Here is a 24,738-nt window from a genome sequence, read left to right as displayed (position 1 = left end):
GTGACATATTAATTGGACTTGGGCCAAGATAGGTTTATTGCCTACTGAGGCATTTGTAAATAAACAGAATTGTCTATGGGTGATCCAGAAGTAAAAGTTGTACAAACATTGAGCACTGCAGCCAAGTGTCAAGATGACATACTTGAAAGACTAGCCAGATGTTCAAAATGGAATACAGTGATAAACATAGTAGCTCGAATGCAAAGGGAATCAGAAAGAAGGAATTTTTGAATGTAGAAGAAAGAATGAAAGCTGAAGGAACAGTTATAAGACTCATTTAACAGAGATTCTACAGTGAAGAGTTGAAGAGACTTAGTCAAGAACCTAAAAGGCTTCCAAACAACCACCCAATGTACAAGCTTAATCTTGCTCTGCAGGATGGTATACTGAAGGTGGGAGGGAGACTGGAAAATGCATCATTACCTAACAGAGTGAAGCATTCAGCAATTCTACCCAAAAATTCTATCTTCACAAGATTGATTATTGATCACTACCACAACATATCCTTGCATCAAGGAAGAAGCTTTACCCAAAGCTGTTTGAGAGAAGGTGGTTACTGGATTGGGAAAGGAAGCAAAGTTCTAGCAAAGTATATAAGTAAATGTGTAGTCTGCAGAAAGGCACGTAGACCTACAGAAGAACAAAGAATGGCAGATTTACCGGCAGATCGTGTAAACCCATCAACACCATTTCTTTATAGCGGAATGGATTGTTTTGGCCCATTCATTACCAAACAGAACCGCAAGGTACAAGTACAAGAGATATGGACTAATATTTACATGTCTGAGTTCCAGAGCGATTCACCTGGAAATGTTAGAAGATATGTCAACTGACGCCTTCATCAACGCCTTGAGATGTTTCATAGCCATTAGAGGTACCGTCAGAGAGCTTAGATGTGACCAAGGATCTAATTTTGACAAAGCGAAGAATGAATTAAAGAAAGCTCTAAAAGAGATTGATAAAGAAAAAGTAACCGACTATTTGTTAGAGAAACAGTGTGATTTTCATATGAATGCTCCACATGCAAGCCATACAGTAGTGATGAGCGGCAGGTGCCATATTCTATTTCGAGGAAATTCGCAAATATTTAATAGAATATTTGTTTCATATTCGTTTAAATCGAATATTCGTCATTATTCTAGTTATCGCGATTATTATGCGATTTAAATAATCGCGTATTGCGATTTTAACTTAAGGCTACTTTCCTATTGGTTTGATATCTAGAATTAGCGAATATGACGAATGTATTCGTCATATTCCTCAAAACGAAGATAACGAAGTATTTTAAATCTTCGTTTTAGCTACCTATTCGTCAACTTCGCTAATTCTAGCAATCAAATAGGAAAGTTGACTATAGAGACAGCTAAGTTTAATTCGCTATGCGATTATATTACTTTGCTTTTTTTTTTTTTAAATTGAATAGTAAAATACTTTTATTATAATGATTCTATTTATAAAAAAAAAAAAAGCTAAGTAATATAATCGCATAGCGAATTAAACACAGCTGTCTCTATAGTCAACCTTCCTATTTGATTGCTAGAATTAGCGAAGTTGACGAATAGGTAGCTAAAACGAAGATGGAGAATACTTCGTTATCTTCTTTTTTTTTTTTTTATAAATAGAATCATTATAAATATTAATTTTTTTTAAAAAAAAGCAAAGTAATATAATCGCATAGCGAATTAAACTTAGCTGTCTCTATAGTCAACTTTCCTATTTGATTGCTAGAATTAGCGAAGTTGACGAATATGGAGCTAAAACGAAGATGGAGAATACTTAGTTATCTTCGTTTTGAGGAATATGACGAATACATTCATCATATTCGCTAATTCTACCAAGCCAACCATAGTAAACCAGGTCCAAGTTGAAATAGCAATGCGATTAATTCAAGTTATAATAATCGAATTTCAATTTCAGGTTAGCACTGCCATATTCCATATTAGGCTAAAATTAACGAATATGGAATATAGCAGTGCTAAGTTGAAATCGAAATTCGATTATTATAACTTGAATTAATCGAATTGCGATTTCAACGTAATTCTCAAATCTGACAGTACATTCTAGTATGGAGACGTTCCCATGGTGATGGGGATGCTCCATGAGCACGGAAGTCGTCAGAAGCGGCAACGGGCACTGACTGGAGCAGCCAGGAAGCCAGGAATCCTAAGGACAGGTAAGAACTACTTTTGGGAAGTGGGAAAGAAAAAAATATAACAATAAAAATAAAAAATAAACGAATATTCGAAATATCGAATTTCTAGCACTATATTCTAAATATTTGCGAATTATCGAAGTGCCGATATTCGCTAAAAAAAAAATTTTATATTTGAATATTCGCGCTCAACACTACCATACAGGAGGAATTTGGGAATGACAAATCAGAACTGTGAGAAATGTGTTAAGTTCAGTGCTGAAAAAGAACGCCGGAAGAATAGATGATGCTTCACTTAGGGCCATATTCTATGAAGTAATGTCTATTGTTAACAGTCGTCCACTTACAGATGATAACATCAACGATCCAACAAGTTTGGACCCTTTAACTCCCAACCATCTACTTCACCTTAAGTCTCATTACATACAGCCACCCCCTGGCAAGTTCACCAAAGAGGATTTATATGCCAGTAGGAGATGGCGAAGAATTCAATATCTATCAAAACAGTTTTGGAATAGATGGAGGAAAGAGTACTTAGCCAATATTATGCTAAGAGGTAAATGGCAAACACCCAGAAGAATGTCCAAGTTAGTGACATAGTGTTAGTGAAAGAAGAAGATTTACCTAGAAGTCAATGGAAATTGGCCAAAGTTCTAGAAGTTAAAAAGTATGAAGACAAATTAGTAAAAATAGTGTTGCTACAAATAGGAGACTTGACAAAAAAGGAAAACGTCTCACTACTCCACCCATGTTGGAATGTCCTATACAGAAGTTAGTTGTTCTACTTGAGAGTGATAAAAGACACTTGGAAGTTGAGAACCTGATGGAAAATTCCTCAAATTCATGTTCAAGTCCTACCACTAAGAACAAAGAATTATAAGTAATTTTGGTGGGAGTGTAGCTGGCCAGCTAAAACCTGCCCTAGGTTGCTAGTATAGCCTTATATGTGTATACAGCTAAACCTGCTAATAACCTTAATGCAGTTCCTATGTGTATGTGTTAAAGATAAAAGCAGAGTTATTTACTGTGACATCATGTTTTGGATGTCATATAACTGTTATATTTTGTGTTCACAGAAGCAGAAAATGATAATATGATAAATTTTGTAATGTAAGGTAAGCTCAGTGACATAGCAGAAGCAAAATACAGCATAGTGTTAATCTGTTGTTGCTGGGCAGAAGTCTAGACCAATCACAGCCAGCTTCTCACACAGCAAGAGATTTCACCAATCACAGCAAAGCCTCACGCACAGCCTGTCTGGGAATTCCCCTAGCAGGAGGTGCTAGAATTATTATTCACCAGAGACAGGAGCTGAAGAGACATTCACTCCACTGAGAACTGTGTTTTTATTGGAACAAGGGGCTGAAATAGGTATTTAGAACAGTTCTATAATGTTCATATTGTTAGTATTGTAATTAGAACTGTATACTGAACCAGTTATGTGTGTTTACTTACAGTTCCACCAAATTCAATTGCAACCATACAATTGCAAATACAAATTGCAAGCTACAATTGCAAGCATTCAGATTCCATATTGCAATCTAAATTGCATACAACCATACCAGATCATACTCAACCAATCTGCAAATAGTCACTGCTAACTGCATATTGCAAGTAGAACTATTAGTTAGACCTCAGATATACCTCTCAGAGAGATCATAAAGTGTTTAAATAACTTAAAGTGACAGTACAGATACTGAAGAGAGAAATATATCCACCATTTTATGTTTAATGACAAGATTGAACAGTTGAACCACCATCTTAATCATACCACTATTTAGTGATATCGTTTCAACACGTGTTTTGTACATGGACTACTGTTTCCTTTTAACGACGCTAGAAGAATTACAGAGTAACAAACCGTCTGGTTAGACTAAAAGTCAGAGATATCAAAATTCTTATAATGCCGCAGCGCAAAAGGCACTTGATAGTGCTGCGCCTGCCACAGGACGCACCATACTTGGTTGAGTGGCTCACTCAGCCTTCCGCTTCTGCACCCTCCTCATCCTCTCTATCTGCACCCTCTTCACTCTCTGCTGTGTGCACCCCAAAAGACACTACCACCACCATATCCCCTCCGCTCGAGTCAGAGGAATTATTTTCCCATCCATTACAAGACCTTACCGATGCGCAGCTATTCTTGGCATTGGATCAGGTAGAGGAGGTATCAAATGTCGCCACCCAGCAGTCTGACGACAGTACCGAGATCAGCCCAAGGAGGGTGGTCCCCGCTGTTGCTGCCCACTCCGAAATCTATAATGTCAGTGGTGGTGAAGGGGACGATGATGACGTGTCTATGGACGTCACGTGGGTGCCCACAAGAGACGAAGAGGAGGGGAGTTCAGAGGGAGAGACTGAGCAGCAGATAGGGAGGAGAAGCAGGCAGAACTTACAGTGCACAGGAGGCAAAAAGCAGACTGCTAATGTATCTGGAATGAGCCATTCACCATCCGCGGTAACATCTGGTGCTCCCAGGACGCTAGCACATGGCTCCGCAGTGTGGGCTTTATTAACATGTCCGCTGCTGACAATAGTGTTGCCATCTGCAATCTGTGCTGTCAACACATAAGTCGCTGTAAGCCCAACACTCACCTAGGGATGACCGCTTTAAGAATGCACCTGGCCTCCCATCACTGAGCCCAGTGGGAGCAACACCGTCAGAACCCAGAAAGACACACTCCTGGTACTCCACGTCCTGTCTCTTTTTCTTCCCCTTCTCCTCTCTCCTCCCATTTGTCCTCCACTCCACCTTACACCGTGCCGTCGTCGCGTTCATCTGTCAAAAGGCAAGCTTTCATGGCCCAAATGTTCAAGCGAAAAAAGATGATAAAACCTTCTTGCCCAACGGTTGATTGCTGGCTTGTCGGAACTGCTAGCCTGCCAACTACTGCCATATAAACTGGTGGACTCGGAGGCCTTTAGAAAATTTGTGGCCATTGGCACACAGCAATGGAAGGTACCCGGAAGGAAATATTTCTACTAGAAGGGCATCCCGGAGCTACAGTATATGGCCACGTTCAGCGGCAAGTGAATATATCTCTGGCACACTGTGTCAGTGCCAAGATACATCTGACCACCGACACGTGGTCTAGCAAACAAGGACAGGGAAGGTACATAACTTTTATTGCCCACTGGGTTAACCTTCTTACGGCCGTCAAGCATACAACCCGTGGCACCCATGTTGATTTGGTGTTACCGCCACGGATTGCATGCAGGCCTGCCTCTTATTCTCCTCCTCCTACTTCATCCTCCGTCTTCTCCTCGGCTGACACCTCCTTTTCCTCTGCTACCGCCTCTTCCGCTATGCCCCCCAAAGCTCCCCAAAACCTATTCGACATGCCAGGTGAGACGTTGCCACACTTGTCCTGCACTCCTTTCAGCTTTGCGGTCACAGACTGATCAGTGGCTAACCCCGCTCAATTTGACAGCCGGTAAAGTGGTGTGCGACAACGGTGCCAATCTGCTGAGCACGCTGAAACAGGGCAAAATGACACACGTGCCGTGCATGGCACACGTCCTAAACTTAGTCGTGCAGCGATTCATTGCTAAATACCCCTTGGTCCAGGATGTCTTGCGGCAGGCAAGGAAAATCTCTTTTTAGAAGATCTTACACGGCCATGACTCGCCTTGCTGACGTTCAGTGGCAACACCACCTGCCCGTCAGACGTCTGATTTCTGACTGCCCGACGCAATGGAACTCCACCTTGTACAGTCAGGTCCATAAATATTGGGACATCGACACAATTCTAACATTTTTGGCTCTATACACCACCACAATGGATTTGAAATGAAACGAACAAGATGTGCTTTAACTGCAGACTGTCAGCATTAATTTGAGGGTATTTACATTCAAATCAGGTGAACGGTGTAGGAATTACCTGGCACACTTGAAATGAACTCTGGACCTTTTATCTGCTCATTGTAATTGGGATAATGAGGGAATAACACACACCTGGCCATGGAACAGCTGAGAAGCCAATTGTCCTATTACTTTTGGTCCCTTAACAAGTAGGAGGCACATATGCAAACTGTTGTAATTCCTACACTGTTCACCTGATTTGGATGTAAATACCCTCAAATTAAAGCTGACAGTCTGCAGTTAAAGAACATCTTGTTTCATTTCAAATAAATTGCGGTGGTGTATAGTGACAAAAATGTTAGAATTGTGTCGATGTCCCAATATTTATAGACCTGACTGTATATGCTTGATAAAACGTGCAGTTAACGACTACTTGTACAAACTCTGCGGCAGGACAGGTTCTGGGGAGCATGTTTTTTTTTTTTTCACCGCGCCAGTGGCTGCTCATGCACGACGCATGCAGACTTCTGCAGCCATTTGATGAGATCACCAAACTGGTCAGTCGCAGCCAGGGCACAATCAGTGACATTGTACCTTACACCTTCTTTCTGGAGCGTGCATTGCTCGTGTCATTGATCAAGCCTTCGAGGAGCAGGAAGTTGAGGAAGTCGCAATGCTGGATTAACTCCCGGGGGGGGGGGGGCTACTCCATCTGAGACAAGTCAACAGGAGTCTGAAGAGGAGTCAGAGGAGGATGGTGCCAGGGTGGAGGAGAAACAAGAAGAGCATGCTTTAAACAATTTCTGGGATCCCTGGTGTTGTACGTGGCTGGGGGGAGGAGACCGAGGACGACATTATCCTGGACGATGAGCAGGAGCCAGGCCACTCCACCACTTCCAGTTTATTGAAAATAGGGGCCTTCATGCTCCAGTGTTTGAAGTGGGACCCCCGTATAAAAAGCATAAAGGACAAGGACCAGTACTGGGTGGCAACGTACTTAGACCCCCGGTACAAACACAAAATGGTGGACATGTTACCAGTATCACAGAGGGCTGCCAGAATGCAGCACTTCCAGGCCTTGCTTCAAGAATGCTGTATTCTGCTTTTGCGGGCGCTGGCAGAGGAATTTCCACTCACAGAGAAACAGTTGCGGGTACCAATCCAACAGCGCGTGCAAGAAGAGGGCGGTTTGAAGATGTGTTGGTCACTTCGGATATGAGATCATTCTTGCAGCCAACCCATCGACAGCCTCCCTCTAGATCCAGCCTCACGGAACTCCTAGACCGACAGGTGTCCGACTACATCGGGTTAACGGCCAATGTGGACGCTCTGAGAAGCGAGGAACCCCTGGACTACTGGGTGTGCAGGCTTCCTGTCCGAAAGGACGTTCAGCGCAGCAGGGGGGAAATTGACCGATAAGCGCACTTACCTACCTCACATTTCTAAAAATTAATGAGGCATGGATCTCGGAGGAATTCAACACCTGTGACGACCAGGTTTAATTAACTTTTCTCATCCCAGCCCACAAATGTCTGCCACCACACAGAACAAATATTGGTCCCTGTCTTAGGTAAATACATCGGCATAAAAGGCTTTTTCTGTCCATTGAATGCCTAATGTTTTGGGCCTCAGAGGAATTCGACACCTGTGACGACCATTTTCATATTTTCATATTTATTTTCATATTCATATTTATTCTCATATTTATATTCATATTTATTTTTATATTTATTTTTCATTTATTTTTTTCACCTTTACACCTTCATATATTCACCTTTCCATCTTAATATCCTACAGTGCCATCATTTCATACACCATTCCACCATCCCCTGCCTCGGTCACTCCCAGCCCATCCTCCATTATGCACATCAGTACATCCACATTCAATTGTACTATTCATAATCATTAATTCACCCCACACACAACCAAGCACATGTCAGTCCTCATATCCCTTATCTATTAATGCCAGCACTCCAATACAGAGCGCACTGACACTGCGCACATAGACAGTTTCACTCCAGCGGTCCGTCAGTAGCCCCGCCCCCCACCTTCCCGTATCCTCGGGCCAGTAGCCCCGCCCGCCACCTTCCCCATCACCCGGCTCAAGTAAGTGCGCGCTCTCCCACACGTGGGAAGCCGTGCTACACACACAGCTACTTTCAAATTCTTATTTCCCTTCATTTCAACAAACAAGTTTAGATCGCTAGACCCATAATAACTTTTAACTTCCATCCAGATTCTTATATCCTATTTCACTATTTAAGTTCTTAACCATCAAATTTTCTTGATAGTATCTGGATTGGTCGCGCCAACTGTATGTACCCGGCTCCAAAGGTAACTACCCTCACCACCCCCGCACCTGTGCTTCTTATCATCATCACTATTACACCTACCAAATATCAGCCATCTGTATTAATTAACTATTTACACATTTATACGTGTATGTATGGATTCACATCCTGGCGGAATTATCTTGTCATTATATCATTATATTGTTTTGATTTTTGATTATTGCTATTCATTATCACTGTGATGATTGTCAATTTTGCTGTGAGTGTCATTGTTGCTAGTGCAGTTACAATGATGTCAGTGACACTATTAGCATAATTTTGATTCCCCTGGTAGTTCAATTTTATCAGTCCCCCTGTTTTTTGGGCCCTGTGTTGTTTTTGGGTCCCGTTTTTTGTATCAAGGCCACCACTTTTAACACCATTTTTTTCACTATTATTATTAGTGTTGAGCGCGAATATTCGAATATCGAATTTTTTTAGAGAATATCGCCACTTCGATAATTCGCAAATATTTCGACTATAGTGCTATAAATTCGATATTTCGAATATTCTTTTTTTTTTTTTTTTTATTGTTATATTTTTTTCTTTCCCACTTCCCAAAAGTAGTTCTTATCTGTCCTTAGGATTCCTGGCTTCCTGGCTGCTCCAGTCAGTGCCCGTTGCCGCTTCTGATGATTTCCGTGCTCATGGAGCGTCCCCATAACCATGGGAACGTCTCCATATACTAGAATGTACTGTCGGATTTGAGAATTACGTTGAAATCACAATTCGATTAATTCAAGTTATAATAATCGAATTGCGATTTCAACTTAGCACTGCTATATTCCATATTCGTTAATTCTAGCCTAATATGGAATATAGCAGTGCTAAGTTGAAATCGAAATTCGATTATTATAACTTGAATTAATGGCATTGCTATTTCAACTTGGTCCTGGTTTACTATGGTTGGCTTGGTAGAATTAGCGAATATGACGAATGTATTCGTCATATTCCTCAAAACGAAAATAACGAAGTATTCTCCATCTTCATTTTAGCTCCATATTCGTCCACTTCGCTAATTCTAGTATTCAAATAGGAAGGTTGACTATAGAGACAGCTGTGTTTAATTCGCTATGCGATTATATTACTTTGCTTTTTTTTTAATATAAATAGAATAATTATAATAATCAAGTATTTAACTATTACATAAAAAAAAAAAAAGCAAAGTAATATAAGCGCATAGCGAATTAAACTTAGCTGTCTCTATAGTCAACTTTCCTATTTGATTGCTAGAATTAGCGAAGTTGACGAATAGGTAGCTAAAACGAAGATGTAGAATACTTTGTTATCTTCGTTTTGAGGAATATGACGAATACATTCGTCATATTCGCTAATTCTAGATATCAAACCAATAGGAAAGTAGCCTTAAGTTAAAATCGCAATACGCGATTATTTAAATTGCATAATAATCACGATAACTAGAATAATGACGAATATTCGATTTCAACGAATATGAAACGAATATTTTATCAAATATTCGCGAATTTCATTGAAATCGAATATGGCACCTGCCGCTCATCACTAATTATTATCAAGTTATTTTTATTATTATTATCAAGATTATTAATATTCCCTAATTGTGAAGGAAATTTTTATTACTATTCAGATACCCAATTTTAGATTATATCGGATCCTTCTGACTATGTCCTTTTACATACATGTGATTATTTTATGTGATTATTATATTGTCTATTACCCTCGCACCTTGCTGATGAATTATACAAGTCTATTAGTTTTATTTTTACCTTATTTTAGTCATTCATGTTTTTCCCTTTAGCACTACTATTTCATTATTTCATATACTACTGTTTCTTTTAGACTTGAGAAAGGAGTACCCTTACTCCGAAACGCGTTGTCACCTGAATAAATACCTTTTAAAAAGACGTCACTCGTAAGTGTGGTTTTGCGCCAAGAGGTATCACATTGTGTACGACCTAGTACACAGCTTTTCACAGTACTAAGTATTTGGTGGCTGCAAATATGAGCTGAAGGTTTTTCAGGTTCGCCTGCCATTAAAGTGAATGGGGCCCGCCGGCCAATGTTCGTCCATTACTACATCTCTTAGCAAGCGTGAAAAAAAACGCCCATGTACACAGAGCCATTGAAATGAATGGGTCAGGATTCAGTGCGTGTGTTATGCATTCACGTAACGCATTGCACCCACGCAGAAAACTCGCTCATGTGAAAGGGGCTTTAGTGTCAGGTTCCCGTCTTACAGAGATTGCCTGACGAACCCAAATAATTTTGTACAAAATTTGTTTGCCAAGAATCTCAAATTTACAAAACAAGCGTAGCATTAGCACCAGAATATTTTCTATTACTATGGCATTATTGTACTTGATTTGGTTTGCAGAGTGCTGTTGCAGTGTGTTTTTTTTTCTTTGTGTTTCTAGCCACTGCAGCGTGCACCTGCGCTTTGGGAGGTCCTGACTGACCCCCTTTTTTCTTTGCAGTTTGAACTGGAGGTGTGGCTGACTCCATTTAGTCTTGTACCCCTGACCAGCCTGTCTGCCCCATAGGCTTATTTTAATTAGTGTAAATGTAAAGCTGTATCCTGCTCTCCCTGCACTCACTGGAAGCCGTCTGGCACCAGGAGAGGTATAGAGAGGGCTGAGCATGCATGTTGGTACCTGCATTCCCTGAATTTAATGGAGGCCATTTTGGCACCAAAAATGATAAAAAGCTGAGTGGACCCAGCATGCATGTGGAACCTGCACTCCCTGAATTTTATGGTGGCCGTTATGGCACATAACAGGTAGCACTTAGTGTTAGGTTCCCATCTTACAGAGATCGCCTTGATGTGTGGCAGACGAGCCCAAATAATTTTGTACCAAATGTATTTGCCAAGAATCTCAAATTTACAAAATAAGCGTAGCATTAGCACCAGAATATTTTCTATCACTATGGCATTATTGTACTTTATTTGGTTTGCAGAGTGCTGTTGCATTGTATTTTTTTTCTTAGAATAATGAGAAACTCATATTAAATTTAGAATAAATAGGTAAATCTACAGTGCAGCTCCAGAGAAAGTTGCATTTGGATGACATTTTGTGATTAAATTAAACGGTAATGAAGTTATGAGTAATGGATGTCAGAGATGCATTTTCTGGGCAGCTTCTTGATCAAATCTCGGAAAGCAGGATTCATCTAAATCCCATTTCAAAAACAAATTCTTAGTATTGACATAGATGTGTGTGACGGGAATGTTTCCCACTGAAAAAAAAGGACTCACAAATGTATGTTCACAATACAGAGTAATAATTAATGGAAGGACAACCTTGAAGCTGATTTAAAAGGACTGGGTATAGGCCATATTTATGAACATTAAAGAGGTCGGGCAGTGGTGCATTGTACCTTTTGAACAATCATACTCACCTTCTTCCTGCCGCTCCGTTCTGGCTCCCTTCAGTAATCTTCCTCTCCTGTAACCTTCTGGACAGATGGTCAAGAAGGTTACAATGACTGACCTCAGCTGTGACATGTCCCCAAGTGGAGCATTATTTCTGGATCACTTGCTGCTTGGGGACACATCACCTCTGAGGCCAGTCTTAAGCTGCAGTGGAGCACATGACCATTCTGAAGTTTATAGGAAGGGGACCAGAAGACCAGTGAAGGATGCCATTGAGTCAGAACAGATCGTCAGGGAGCATGTAAGTATGATTTTTCCAACAGGTACAGCATGTTGCTTGCCAAAGTAAAAAATGTCCGAAAGGCGGACAACTTCTTTAAAGACCAACAATCAGAAGTAATAAATGGCCACTTGATAATTATGAATTATGATTATGTTAAAAGTATTGGAGATATATTGGAAAAGCACACCATATATAGGGTACGGTGCAACCAAATTCGAGTATGATATAAATTCATTGCACACGCAAATGTGGATCAAAATTATATCCTTTTTAATCTTTGACTATATATTTGTACATAATTTCCATTGTCTCAGCAAAAAAAAAAGAAAAAAAGAGAGAACATTCATAATTTATAAAATCGTTTCTCAGCATGATTATGATGATGACGTTTCGGTCATGGTGACCTTTTTCAAGTCTCATCAGTGGGTACACATGTAGGAGAGAGTGCTGTCTCGCCATGTTGTCATGTGTCACTATGTGTTTCTGCTGTACGGGGTCGGAGGGGGGGGGGGGATGGTAAGGTGTGCTGTGCCCCAATGGTAAATAAGTCTAGAGAGTCAAAGTTTGCAGTGTGCTTCTTTACTGGGGGAACTCAAATATAAAACAATACAGGCAATCCACTGAGCTTGCTTCTCTATGTTCCCCTCTAGCGAAAGATTTTATGCTCAGTAAAAGCCTGAGCTTGCTGTTCATCTCTTTTTTACAAGGCTGGTACCTTACCAAAGAGCTGGTGGCCCAGGGTCTGTGGCTAAGTCATCTGTCATGATCCCTGGTAAAAGGGCTGTGACACAGGGTCTGCAGCAGAGAATCACCATCTCAGCATCTTCTTCTGGTCACTTGTACAGTCTTGTAAGTCTTACCTACTAAACACTGGTCCCTATCTGCAGACAACTAGGGGATCTGACTGCTCTACTTTTATACAGGTTTCAATACAAGTCAATGGGAATGACCAAGCAATTTTCAGTCATAAACAATAGTCTGACAGAGCTAAACTAGATGGTTAAGGGTTCACTGCTTTTTCCTTCAAACTCAGCTCCGCATAGTCTGTTATGACCACAATGGAAAATGACTAGCTTCTCACGACAGCAGCTTAAAAACGGTGTAAGTTAATCCTTAAAAATGCATTAAAGTAGTGAGTTGATGGTTAGTTGAAGAGGTATTCTGCCACCTACAGTATGTATGTGAGAGAAGTCTCTAAAAAGTGTGAGTGGCAATCTCTTGTACAAGCAATGGAAGATAGTAAACTCACTATAATCATTCCCCTAGCGACACTGGTTGCATGTAGAATTCAAGTGAGGGATATGCAATATACACTGCGTGCAGAATTATTAGGCAAATGAGTATTTTGACCACATCATCCTCTTTATGCATGTTGTCTTACTCCAAGCTGTATAGGCTCGAAAGCCTACTACCAATTAAGCATATTAGGTGATGTGCATCTCTGTAATGAGAAGGGGTGTGGTCTAATGACATCAACACCCTATATTAGGTGTGCATAATTATTAGGCAACTTCCTTTCCTTTGGCAAAATGGGTCAAAAGAAGGACTTGACAGGCTCAGAAAAGTCAAAAATAGTGAGATATCTTGCAGAGGGATGCAGCACTCTTAATATTGCAAAGCTTCTGAAGCGTGATCATCGAACAATCAAGCGTTTCATTCAAAATAGTCAACAGGGTCACAAGAAGCGTGTGGAAAAACCAAGGCGCAAAATAACTGCCCATGAACTGAGAAAAGTCAAGCGTGCAGCTGCCAAGATGCCACTTGCCACCAGTTTGGCCATATTTCAGAGCTGCAACATCACTGGAGTGCCCAAAAGCACAAGGTGTGCAATACTCAGAGACATGGCCAAGGTAAGAAAGGCTGAAAGACGACCACCACTGAACAAGACACACAAGCTGAAACGTCAAGACTGGGCCAAGAAATATCTCAAGACTGATTTTTCTAAGATTTTATGGACTGATGAAATGAGAGTGAGTCTTGATGGGCCAGATGGATGGGCCCGTGGCTGGATTGTTAAAGTGCAGAGAGCTCCAGTCCGACTCAGACGCCAGCAAGGTGGAGGTGGAGTACTGGTTTGGGCTGGTATCATCAAAGATGAGCTTGTGGGGCCTTTTCGGGTTGAGGATGGAGTCAAGCTCAACTCCCAGTCCTACTGCCAGTTTCTGGAAGACACCTTCTTCAAGCAGTGGTACAGGAAGAAGTCTGCATCCTTCAAGAAAAACATGATTTTCATGCAGGACAATGCTCCATCACACGCATCCAAGTACTCCACAGCGTGGCTGGCAAGAAAGGGTATAAAAGAAGAAAATCTAATGACATGGCCTCCTTGTTCACCTGATCTGAACCCCATTGAGAACCTGTGGTCCATCATCAAATGTGAGATTTACAAGGAGGGAAAACAGTACACCTCTCTGAACAGTGTCTGGGAGGCTGTGGTTGCTGCTGCACGCAATGTTGATGGTGAACAGATCAAAACACTGACAGAATCCATGGATGGCAGGCTTTTGAGTGTCCTTGCAAAGAAAGATGGCTATATTGGTCACTGATTTGTTTTTGTTTTGTTTTTGAATGTCAGAAATGTATATTTGTGAATGTTGAGATGTTATATTGGTTTCACTGGTAAAAATAAATAATTGAAATGGGTATATATTTGTTTTTTGTTAAGTTGCCTAATAATTATGCACAGTAATAGTCACCTGCACACACAGATATCCCCCTAAAATAGCTAAAACTAAAAACAAACTAAAAACTACTTCCAAAAATATTCAGCTTTGATATTAATGAGTTTTTTGGGTTCATTAAGAACATGGTTGTTGTTCAATAATAAAATTAATCCTCAAAAATACAACTTGCCTAATAATTCTACACTCCCTGTATATGTCTTTAGGTAGTTTATTAAATGTACCAGGAGAAATAATGATAGAGGTAAAAGGAAAATCATCTCTTCAGCTCTGACAAACAGAAAAAGCCTGGAGGACATAGGATGTGAGCTCACAGAAGAGGAGGAGTTACAAGATAAATGACATGATTAATTACAATTATAGATTCATAAGCCAAATATAACACTGATCATTAGATGGCAGCAAAGTACACTAAATAAGTGGTTAACAGAAATAACACAATTAGTGATGAGCGGCAGGGGTCATATTCGAATTTGCGATATTTTGCGAATATTTTGTAGAATATTCGCCGACTATTCACGAATTTGAATATTCGTTATATTCTACGATTTTTTTTTAACTCGAAAAATCTACAAGGTAGTGATCGCGTAATATGCAAATTTTTGGAATGCAAATTTTTATTGCAAATTTTTCAATTGCCGAGCAAAAACATGATTCCTCCCTGCTTCTTGCTTGTGGGCCAATGAGTCATAGCACTATATCGAATATATTAGTTTTTTCGAATATTCATAATATTCTAAAACAAGAATATATAGCAATATAGCGAATATTCGAAAAAAAAAAAAAAAAGAATATAGAGCAATTTAGCAAATATAGTGCTATAATCTTTTTTTTCAGATGAGAAAAAAATTACGGCAAACAAAATTATAGCACTATATTAGCTAAATTGCTCTATATTCGGTTTTTTTCGAATATTCGCTATATTGCTATATATTCTTGTTTTTTAAATATTATGAATATTCGAAAAAATGAATATATTAGTTTTTTTTAATATTCGTAATATTCTAAAACAAGAATATATAGCAATATAGCGAATATACGAAAAAAATATACAAATATAGATCAATTTAGCTAATATAGTGCTATAATACTTTTTTTCAATAGTTCAATTTTTTTTCCAATCTGAACTTCAGATGAGAAAAAAATTACAACTATTAGACAAAGAAGATTATAGCACTATATTAGCTAATTTGCTCTATATTGTTTTTTTTTTGAATATTGGCTATATTGCTATATATTCTTGTTTTAGAATATTACGAATATTCAAAAAAACTATTATATTCAATATAGTGCTATATATTAGTTTTTTTAGAATATTCATCATTTTTCCCATTTAAAGTCATGATTCCTCCCTGCTTCTTGCTTGTGGGCCAATGAGTCATTGGCCCACAAGCAAGAAGCAGGGAGGAATCATGTTTTTACTCGGCAATTGAAAAATTTGCGATAATTTGCAATAAAAAATCTCGAATATTCGAAATTACGAATATATATCACTATAGTATAAATATTCGCAAATTTTCGAAGTACCTATATTCGCGATAAAAATGTGCAATTCGAATATTCGTGATCAACACTAAACACAATGCAGCTTGGTGGCTCAGTGGTTAGCACTGGTGCCTTGCAGTGCTGGGGTCCTAAGTTTGAATCTGACCAAGGACAACATCTCCCCGTGTTTGCGTGGGTTTCCTCCGGGTACTTCTGTTTCCTCCCACACTCCAAAGACATATTGATAGGGAACTTAGATTGTGAGCCCCATTGGGGACAGTTGGATGCTAATGCCTGTAAAAGCGCTGTGGAATATAGTAGCGCTATATAAGTGCATAAAATAAATAAATTATGATGAATTTTAATCTAAATGAGTGCCATAGCTGGAACAGCGCACACCATGTCTAAAATTATCTCACTATATAAACTGACATTAAAAAGTAATGGCTGTCTGATGTTCAGTTGTTCTTAGCATAATCAAATTGATAGCATAATTTTATAGAGACACCTCACTAGGCTAGTCAAGTAGTCATGTTTTGGGTACATGTCCAAGGACGAACACCTAAATTGACTGAAAGTTCTTTGAAAGTCTTTTATGGCTTGACAGCTACCATATTTTTCGCTTTATAAGACGCACTTTCCCCCCAAAAAAAGTGGGGGGGAATGTCTGTGCGTCTTATAAAACGAATACTAGTCAGCGCTTCCATTATGGAAGTGCTCACTAGTATGCATTAGGAGCGGGAAGTACATGAACTACTACTCTCATCGGCCCACTGTGAGCCTCACGTCGCATGTGTGTCTCTCCCTGTGTGTGTCACCATCACCATGCCCACAATGTTCCTAGGTCTTGACGTAGCTGCATCAGGACCTTCTGTGCGGGGCAAGAAGAAGAATATGGTAGAGGAGTAGAAATGACATATGGCACTTGGATGAGGATGGAGAGCTTATCTTTAGCCTTGTAATGACGAGGACATGGCATAAAATGGGTCTGCGACCTTTTTTTAACACAGGTTTAACGTTAACTTCAGATGGTATGGGGTTTTTATCTAAGCATACATCGCACATAATTACCCAGCCTAAATTAAGTCTTTGTGGTATGAGCATCATCTGGACCAGTGCATGGTTGGCGCACTTTATGGACTCTCAGAATATCTCTTCCGAGGTAGGTCTAAATATCGGCATTCATATCCATAGGAAGAATTTCATTATATAGGTGCCTTAAAGAGGACCTTTCACTAGAATAAAAAATCTAAACTAAGTATACAGACATGTAGAGCGGCGCCCAGGGATCTCCCTGCACTTACTATTATCCCTGGGCGCCGCTCCGTTCTCCCGGTATAGCCTCCGGTATCTTCATACGTTCGGCTCCACCCAGTGAAACCTGCCGGGGTCTCTTTCTCCCAGGCTGTAGCGCTGGCCAATTGCAGCGCTCAGCTCATAGCCTGAGAGGTTTTTTTTTTCTCAGGCTATGAGCTGAGCACAGCCTGTTTCAGTTTATTCGTTGTTTTCATTAAATTGAATGCTCAAAAAATGTTTTGTCTCACTCCCATTTCTTCTTGTTGCATGTTGAAGCTCTACTTGGAACCTTGTTAAAATCCAGCCATGCTAAATATGATTTTTTGCCATTTTTCAAGTGGTCTTAAACTTTTAATCAGGACTGTATAAATTACACTTTTAATTTCATTTGCAGACGAATTCAATAAGTATTATGCATTTTTGTACTACCCGCCTTTTATGCAAATTAACATAAAAGAGTCATATCTTACTTGTGTGACCAGAGAAGAGTCATATTTTCAAGCAAATCGTTTTTTTTACACAATAAAAGCACACAGAGCTATGGGGACTGGGTATTGCGGATGTGCTAGCGGCCACCTAAAATCCAGGTGACAGGTTACCTTTAACACAGCTAGTGGTGTAATTTCTGGGGGAAAAAAAGCCTTTTTGTACTCTTAGGAACACTGTGTGTCAGGCAAATTGGAACAAAGTGTTGTAGCTAGTTCAGGCCTGAGGGGCAAGCCATGATGCAGGGCCTCCTCTGTGTTCCCTGAATCCGTGTGTCAACCTCACCCCCTTAGACTCTGTACTAGTCTTAGCACTGCTGTAGTTTCAGAGAATAACATGAAATTGAGGACAAAGTAATAAAAGTTTCCTACCCTGTATTTAGAGGATCATTATGCTGATTGTTTTACTGCTGGATGTTCCTTAATGGCAGCTGTAAAAGTCCTGTGTGGGCATCCCATTACATTCTTATGCTGGGACTTTCAGAAGCTTTTGCGGGAAAGTGACTGCCTGGAGCTGACGTGGAAATCCTCCAGCCAAACTCCAAATCACCGTCATTTGTATGAAAAGCCGCAATGGGAGTCTGAGATTGGAAAGTGGCATTCTGTGATCATAATGAAGATTGGTCCAAAACAACAAGATGACCGGCATGGAGAATAGTTTGAGATAAATGATGGAATTAACATCTCCGGTCTGGGCTTTGTGCCCAGTGACTCTCACCTAGATGCTAATGGCAGAACGATAAAGCTCTGTTATATGACCTCAGTGCAGGAAATCACAACATGTCATATATTATTCCATAGAATGAAGAGGTTAAGCCAGGAACAGTGTGTGCCTAGTGATCATCCAGATTTCCATAGATCTTGAATGGCATAGAAATCAGTGTTATTATCTTTCCTGTTCTATCTTTCATACTGCTGTACAAGTGTCACTCTTTACTGTAATTTTGGCATTCTATCCCTGAATCAAAAAGGCTGTAGATAAACATGTGGCTTCTCACACTACTGAAGTCATTAGCATGGATTCAGGACAACTCTAGTTATCCAGAAGTGAGTGATAAAAAAAAAAAAGCTTCCAGCTGGATTAGTGGGGAATCCCCTGTTGGTACAGAAGAACCTATAATGTTGGGTTGGTTAGGCTGCTACCAGAAGCTTCGTTTGGAGATTTCACTGGTTGACAGTTATGGAGGAACTGCCTGGAGGAATTAAGGAGCTGGACTACACAATCTCTTTAGAGCGGGTCCCAATGCTGCTGGGTGTGGCACCACATAGTAACCACCACAACAAGCCATCTCCTGCGAGTGAATTTTTTGCATAATATTCGCAATAAATTCACGAATTCTAGAATTCGTGATCTCCAGTCATTATTTTCATGGTTGCGCAAATCGGCACTAATGATGCGCATATTTTTTGCGCAATACATGCAACTTCAGATTTTATCAGGTCTGAGTAGATATTACTGATTGGTGCACTAAGTATTGTTGTGACATCACAGCTCTATGTCTGTAGCATGTGTGTATGGACAGCAGAGAAACAGTAATTCCTATCACACTACCTAACACCCTGCACTGGAACCTATCAGCTACACTATATCACTATCTAACCTACACTGACTATCTCCCACTAACTATCTGTATTATGTATATGAGCTAACTAACTATCTAATGTAATTGGATAAGGAACAGGATCCATACGAAAGCACAGAGCACAGCAATGTCACTGCTCTCTCTCCCAGAACTGCAAAAAAAACTGCAGAAAATGGCTGCTGGGAAGTTTTCTTATATAGTAAGGGGTAGGCAACTTTCATATTGGTTGCTAGGGATGTTGCTAAGCTCTGACAAAGATATCGCAGCCTTCTCATTGGCCCACAAGAAAGAAGGGAGATTATTGATAAAAAAAAATTCTAGAATATTTGCGATTATGAAGATATAGCACTATATTCTGCATCTTCGCAAATTCTCGAAGTGCCGATATTCGCGATTAGAATATTCGTGATCAACACTAGAAAAGACCACTCAACTCGGATGCATAGTGCTGGGGATGGAGCTAGTTCAGTATATGTTGGAAGAAGGGCATGGGGTAAGCACCCCATTTACAGCCCCAGTTTCATTTTGCAATGAAGCCTTCAGTGAATGCTAGTCATAAAATATATGAACTCAGGATTCTTCCTCTGCTAATTAATAATGTACTTACAATTAAACTGAATTAATACACTTTATTTATTTTCTATCTTCTGAGACTTTTTTCCACTTCGCTGAATAAATGAGTCCACAAAGCAGCAAATTATTAATGCTCATCTCTGGAAAATTAATTATTCAAGTCCCAGGAAGTAAACTGTTCTAGGTGCTACATAAATAAATACTAATCTGCAGCACAGCACTCTGCAACAACCATCCTAAATGAGTCTCCAGATTTATGTATATGCAACTTTGTCCTAGAAAGCATGATTTTACCTACAGTAGATATAAAAAGTCCACACACCCCTGCTAAAATGTCAGGTTTCTGTGATGTAAAAAAATGAGACAAAGATAAATCATTTCAGAACTTTTCCACCCTTAATGTGACCTATAAACTGTACCACTCAACTGAAAAACAAACTGAAATCTTTTAGGTAGTGTCACGGCCATGCCCATGACCGTGACTCCTTTACCGCATGCGGTTGCCTGCGGTTTTGTATGGGCGTTCAACCACGGGTGAGGGCTGCTTGTCTGTGGCCTCACTTGTGGTTGCCGCGGGCAACCAGTGTTGTTGTTAGCAGCAGAGCAGCCTGAGCGTCGCTAGGCAGCTTGCTGCCCTGGCATGCGGTCTCACCTGACGTTCCTTTTGTTAGGTGTGTTTGTTGTGTGCACTGTGTTGTAAGTTATTGTGTGCACTTTCCCTTTATGTATGTTTGTTTTCCCTTCTGTGTTACTGGAAGGGTTAACTTCCTTCCCAGTGTGTGTGTGATGTCACTGGGTGTGTCCAATCCTTGGGTGTGGCCACTGGGGCCTATAAAGACCCTCTCTCTTGCAGAGCTCAGTAGGTTGCTTCAGCATGCTTGCTGATAGCAGCCTCCTGTGTTTGTTCATCCGCCAGTGAGAGCCACCACTGTGGTCATAGTTTAAGTTTGAGTTTACAGTTCATAGTATAGTTTTATGTTTGCCTATGTCTTTATGTGTGTGTTGTAGCAAGTTTGTCTGTTGGGATTTTCATATGTGTTTGTGCAGCATAACGGTTCTGGATCCCTGTCTGTTTAGGGATCCAGTCAGCAGGGCTGTGGCAGGTTGGTGAATGTCTGTTCACCTGCCATTTCCGTATTGCTGTTTCTGTTCCCCTTTTCCCAACAGCTTGGCCATTGAGGCTCCTGCTCCTCCGTGTCAATGAGGAGTTGGTTGCCTTACCCAGCTCCTAGCTCAGGGATCTGCGGAGGGTAAGACAGGGCTCCGAGGTTCCGGCGCATGGGCCCTCCTACCTTAAAGGTCGGCCCATGCAGGTTAGGAGTTAGGGTCAGGGTAGGGACGCTGTAGGAGGTGACCTGCTCCCTGTCCTGTGGCTTCATGGCCGAGTAGCTACTTCAACAGCTGGCACCTCACGGCTGAGGGTTTCCCCCATCCTCAGCCGTGACAGGTAGAGGGAAGAAATTTTTTTTAAAATAAAATAATATGGTTGCATAAGTGTGCACACCCTTAAACTAATACTTTGTTGAAGCACCTTTTGATTTTATTACAGCACTCAGTCTTTTTGGGTATGAGTCCATCAGCATGGCACATTTTGACTTGGCAAGATTTGCCCACTCTTCTTTGCAAAAACACTCAAAATCTGTCAGATTCCGAGGGCATCTCCTGTGCACAGCCCTCTTCAGATCACCCCACAGATTTTCAATCAGATTCAGGTCTGGGCTCTGGCTCGGACATTCCAAAACTTTAATCTTCTACTGGTGAAGCCATTCCTTTGTTGATTTGGATGTATGCTTTGGGTCATTGTCATGCTGAAAGATGAAGTTCCTCTTCATGTTCAGCTTTCTAGCAGAAGCCTGAAGGTTTTCATCCAATATTGACTGGTATTTGGAACTGTTCATAATTCCCTCTAGCTTAACTAAGGCTGAGTTCACACGGGCGAGATTTCCGCGCGGGTGCAATGCGTGAGGTAAACGCATTGCACCCGCACTGAATACCGACCCATTCATTTCTATGGGACTGTGCACATGAGCTGTGATTTTCACGCATCACTTATGCGTTGCGTGAAAATTGCAGCATGCTCTATATTGTGCGTTTATCACGCAACACAAGCCCCATAGAAGTGAATGGGGCTGAGTGAAAATCGCAAGCATCCGCAATCAAGTGCGGATGCGGTGCGATTTTCACGCATGGTTGCTAAGATGACAGTCTATTCACTGTATTATTTTCCCTTACAACATGGTTATAAGGGAAAATAATAGCATTCTTTAATACAGAATGCTTAGTAGGTGGTCAATTGAGGGTTAAAAAATAAAAAATAATTAACTCACCTTCTCCTCTTGATCGCGTAGCTGCCGGTCTTTTCTTACTTCTTTAATCATGAGCTGCCGGCTAAAGGATCTGTGGTGGCGTCAGATCACATGGTCCAATCACATGATCCATCACCGTGGTTCATGTTAGCATTTAATAACTAACTAAAACCCAATCACAGCAGGTCTCAACTAGCACACGCAAGTAAATGTACAAAAACCAAGTAACATATAAAACCAGATTCAAAGCATAGATGGCAAGGCGGATTACTGTATACTGTACATAAAATGTATGGAGGTTACACCATGCCGGACAATATAACCTCTGTGCCATGCTGTACAATAAACAGTATAACCCCTACACAGTGTAGAGGTATACTGTATATTGTGTGGCACAGTGTATGCTATATGTGTATAACATAAACATACTCCACATGAAAACTTACAATTACTTGGCTTGGCCCTTGGGGATCTCGGACACCACTTCAGCACTTTGGCCGGTGGCTCGGCGGAGCTGATGTTGTGTTTTATCCTAATGAGAAAGATTTCATAAGAATTTGGAGAAAGGGCAGAGGGATAGCAGAGCAGGGAGAGGCTGGTGCTGCTACTAGGGGGTCATACCATGGGGGAGTAATAAAGCCCACCATAATGCCCCCCCAGTAGAAATAATTCTCCTTATAATGTGCAAAACATACCCCCTTGTAATGCCCCCAGTTGAGCTAATGTTCCCATAATGTGCCAATATAAAATACCCCTTCTCAGTGCCCCCATAGATGACTCCATAGTGCTCCTCTCCCCCCTTCCCCATAGTACCCACCATAATGTGTCCCAGTATAAAATGCCCCTATACAGAGCCCCCCATAAAAAAATACCCCTTCTTTTTAGCCTCAGTAGATGCCCCTATAGTGCCACCCAATAATGGGCCAGTAAGATGTGCCCCCATAGATGCCCCCCAATCATGTGCCAATAATAAGAGCCCCCATAGATGCCCCCCAATCATGTGCCAGTAATAAGAGCCCCCCCACCATCATGTGCCAGTATCCAGAGTGCCCCCCTATCATGTGCCAGTAGCCCCCTTATGTGCCAGCAGCCCCCCCATGTGCCAGAAGCCCCCCTATGTGACAGTAGCCCCCCCATGTGCCAGTAGCCCCCCCTATGTTCTAGCAGCCCCCCTTATGTGCCAGCAGTCCCCCCTATGTGCCAGCAGTCCCCCTTATGTGCCAGTAGCCCCCCTTATGTGCCAGCAGCCCCCCTTATGTGCCAGCAGCCCCCCCCATGTGCCAGTAGCCCCCTTATGTGCCAGTAGTCCCCCTTATGTGCCAGTAGCTCCCCTTATGTGCCAGTAGCCCCTATTATGTGCCAGCAGCCCCCCTTATGTGCCAGTATTGTAATTTAATTTGCACATATATATATACACTGCTCAAACAAAATAAAGGGAACACTTAAACAACACAATGTAACTCCAAGTCAATCACACTTCTGTGAAATCAAACTGTCCACTTAGGAAGCAACACTGAGTGACAATCAATTTCACATGCTGTTGTGCAAATGGGATAGACAACAGGTGGAAATTATAGGCAATTAGCAAGACACCCCCAATAAAGAAGTGGTTCTGCGGGTGGTGATCACAGACCACTTCTCAGTTCCTATGCTTCCTGGCTGATGTTTTGGTCACTTTTGAATGCTGGCGGTGCTTTCACTCTAGTGGTAGCATGAGACGGAGTCTACAACCCACACAAGTGGCTCAAGTAGTGCAGCTTATCCAGGATGGCACATCAATGTGAGCTGTGGCAAGAAGGTTTGCTGTGTCTGTCAGCGTAGTGTCCAGAGCATGGAGGCGCTACCAGGAGACAGGCCAGTACATTAGGAGATGTGGAGGAGGCCGTACGAGGGCAACAACCCAGCAGCAGGACCGCTACCTCTGCCTTTGTGCAAGGAGGAACAGGAGGAGCACTGCCAGAGCCCTGCAAAATGACCTCCAGCAGGCCAAAAATGTGCATGTGTCTGCTCAAACGGTCAGAAACAAGCTCTATGAGGGTGATATGAGGGCCCGACGTCCACAGGTGGGGGTTGAGCTCACAGCCAAACACCGTGCAGGACGTTTGGCATTTGCCAGAGAACACCAAGATTGGCAAATTCGCCACTGGCGCCCTGTGCTCTTCACAGATGAAAGCAGGTTCACACTGAGCACATGTGACAGACGTGACAGAGTCTGGAGACGCCGTGGAGAACGTTCTGCTGCCTGCAACATCCTCCAGCATGACCGGTTTGGCATTGGGTCAGTAATGGTGTGGGGTGGCATTTCTTTTGAGGGCCGCACAGCCCTCCATGTGCTCGCCAGAGGTAGCCTGACTGCCATTAGGTACCGAGATGAGATCCTCAGACCCCTTGTGAGACCATATGCTAGTGTGGTTGG

This window comes from Bufo bufo, chromosome 1 (assembly GCF_905171765.1).
Source record: "Bufo bufo chromosome 1, aBufBuf1.1, whole genome shotgun sequence".
Lineage (NCBI taxonomy): Eukaryota > Metazoa > Chordata > Amphibia > Anura > Bufonidae > Bufo > Bufo bufo.
Note: the sequence above shows the minus strand (reverse complement) of the source record.